Raw genomic sequence first — 3,484 nt, forward strand, 5'->3', positions numbered from 1 at the left:
CCTGCTTGCTGAAACTGAAGAGGACCTGAAGCACCTGCTGCAGAGGGTCAAAGACTGCAGCCTACAATATGGATTGAGGCTCAATGTCAAGCAGACAAAGATTCTCACCACTGGACCAATTGGCAGCATCAGGATGGATGGTGAAGAGATTGAGATTGTACACAGCTTTAGTTTGCTTGGCTCCACAGTCAACACCCTTGGCACCAGTAGCCAGGAAATTAAAAGGCACATTGCTATGGGAAAGTCTGCTGTGAGGGACCTCTCCAAAGTGCTGAAGAGCAGTGGTGTCTCTCTGGAGACTAAGGTGTGTGTGATACAGGCCATGGTCTTCACAATCACTTGTTAGGCATCAGAGAGTTGGACAATGACCAAAGAGGATAGAAGGAGAATTGATGCCTTTGAGCTGTGGTGCTGGAGAAGAGTATTGAGAATACCATGGACTGCTAGGAAAACAAACATGTTTGTCCTGGAAAGGGTTAAACCGGATGGCTCCTTGGAGGCAAGGATTCTGAGGCTCCGTCTAACATACTTTGGACATGTTCTGAGGAGAGACCGGTCCTTGGAGAGGGACATCATGCTTGGGAGGGTGGAGGGACGGCACAGGAGGGGAAGGCCCTCTATGAGGTGGATTGATTCAGTGACTGGGATAATCGGGATGGGAGTGTCGAAGACAGTGCGATTGGCACAGGATAGAGCAGAGTTTAGGGCTGCTGTACATAGGATCGCTATGAGTCGCAAGCGACTCGACGGCACATAACAACAACAACCACCTTTTAAAGAAATGTAGTGAATGGGAGCATCTGATGAAACTCTTGGAGGGGAAGGAGAATTCTCATTGTCAAAAGCATCCTGAAGGCTTATTCGTATGAGTTTAGACATGCTGCTCACCATGCTCTAGACTTTTTTCACTGGTTTTAACAGTAACTATCCTGGCATAGTGGCAAGAAGGTGTGCTGAAATCCAGAAAGCACGCAGTTTGAGGCCATCAACTGCTCCACAGGAGGAGATTGGACAGTCTTCTCTGGCACAATTCACTGCCTCTGGAAACTCAGTGGAAGGACAGCTGTGGGTCAGTTCCAACTCTATGGTATACAACATCCTTGGTGTAGCACCCACCTCCCTACTCAATTTGAGAGTTTTATATAATAGAGCACAGAACTCTCAAACAATATTCATTGTAAAGGGGCTTACCAGTAATAATGAAGTAACCAGTCATAATGTAGGATTAGGAACACTCAGGGAAAAAATTCTTCAATCAGCCTCTCTCCTCAGTTTTGCCCCAAAACAGACTTTTCTCTGGTCTGCTGTCTTGACCTCTGTCCAGCTTGGGTAAATGTTACAAAACTCTTAGCTTTGTTGTTTAAATCCCCCTGAAAGCACCAACTCTGCTAATTCCATAAATCATCAAATGTAGTTGCATGCTAGCACCATGTGTCAGCAAATCTAGCTCCCCAGCGAATGACTGAAGGATGGCCCAGAGGCACACACTCCACCTGTAAATTTCTCAACCCAAAGGCCCTCAGCTTTCTTATCCTGTTATTGGGAAACCCACAACCCTGTTTTGTTTTGGTCTCCTGTTCTGCTGCCTCTATTGTCTTTACGGCCACTGGCTTTCTGCCACTGCTCCATGCCACCATCCAGTGTTACAACTCATCAGCTTCTGATTTGAAAATGATTTGGTGCAAAAATCTTATGTTTAGAGGATGAACAGTACTCCTGGCTCATCTTTTTCATCTTAGCTTGATCTATCTTTCTACCTCTGAGATGACATACTGGAAGCCTAGTTAGGTAGCACAATTGACCATTCTCCACATTCATGTCCTACACTATTTACATGGCCCTATAATTGTATCATGGTAGATGGTGAAGAGATTGAGATTGTTAACAGCTTTAGTTTGCTTGGCTCCACAATCAACACTCTTGGTATTAGCAGCCAGAAAATCAAAAGATGAATCACATTGGGAAAGTCTGCTGTCAGGACCTATCCAGAGTACTGAAGAGAAACAATGTCAGTCTGGAGACTAAGTTCATCTGATCCAGGCCATGTCTTTTTCAGTTAGGTGTTATGCATCAGAAAACTGGATTAGGGACGATAGAAGGAGAACTGATGCCTTTGAGCTGTGGTACTGGAGAAGAGTATTGAATATACCATGTACTGCTAGAAGCACAGCAGGTTTGTCCTGGAGAGGGTGAAACCAGGATGATCCTTGGAGGCAAAGATTCTGAAGCTCCATCTGTCATACTTTGGACATGTTTCCAGGAGTGACTAGTTCTTGAAAAGGGACCTCATACTTGGGAGGTTGGAGGGACAGTGCAAGAGAGGAAGACCTATTGACTCAGTGACTGGGATAATGGGGGTAGGTGTGTCAGAGACAATAAGGTTGGCTCAGGATAGAACAGGATTCAGAGCTGTTGTACATAGGGTCTCTATGAGTCACAAGAGACTCTATGGCATAGAACAACAAAAGTTCACAGAATTCAGACCAGGGACTTTTCAATTACTAGCTATACATCTGAGACCTGGACAATGAATAAAAGTGGCAAAAGAAGAGTTAATGCCTTTGAGTAGTGGTGTTGGAGAAAATAACTGAAAATCCCCCAGACTGCTGAAAGAACAAACAGCTATGTCATGGAGAACATGTGGCAAGAGTGTTCCTTGGAGGCAAGAATCTCACATACTTAGGGCATGTTGTTAGGAGGGGCTATTTTGGGAAAGGGACAGCATGTTTGGAAAGGTAGAGAGTCAGTGAAAAAGGAAGACTCATAAAAAGATGGATTGACATAGTGACAGCAGCAGTGGGTTTGTCAGATACGGGGAGAATGGCACAGGATAGGACACTGTTCAGATCTATTGTTCATAGAGTTGCTATGGGTTGGACTTGACCAGCACATAACAACAAGAACAATGGATATCATGTACATTATTTACATTATTAGCAAGTTTTTCAGTCCCCTTAGTGTGCCACAAACACCTCATGTTTGCATAATTCTACCCAGACTGTGTAGATCACAATAAATGATGGGTAACGTTGAGAAGAATTGGAATTCCAGAACCCTTAGTTGTGCTCATTTAGAAACTGTACATAGACCAAGAAACAGTTGTTTGAACAGTGCAACAGGCTACTACATAGTTTAAAATAAAGAAAGAAAAATGTGTACCTGGTTTCTATCCTTTCTCCATACCTATTAAGTAATTATTTTGAAGGAATAATATGAGAAGCTGGACTTATGAGGAAGAATGTGGCATCAGAATTAGAGGATTATTAAGCAGATGACAGCTTTGCTTGAGAAAGCAATGAGGACTTGAAGCACTATAATCTTATATGGATTACATCTCAATATCAAGGAAACAAAAGACTTCACCACTGGACCAATAAACAACATAAGTGAAGAAGAGATTGAAGTTGTTAACAATTTCATTTTCCTTGGATCCACAATCCATAATCAATATCTATGGTGGCAGCAGTCAAGAAAATAATAATAA

This window comes from Elephantulus edwardii, unplaced genomic scaffold (assembly GCF_000299155.1).
Source record: "Elephantulus edwardii isolate Elephantulus edwardi_28Jun2011 unplaced genomic scaffold, EleEdw1.0 scaffold00196, whole genome shotgun sequence".
Lineage (NCBI taxonomy): Eukaryota > Metazoa > Chordata > Mammalia > Macroscelidea > Macroscelididae > Elephantulus > Elephantulus edwardii.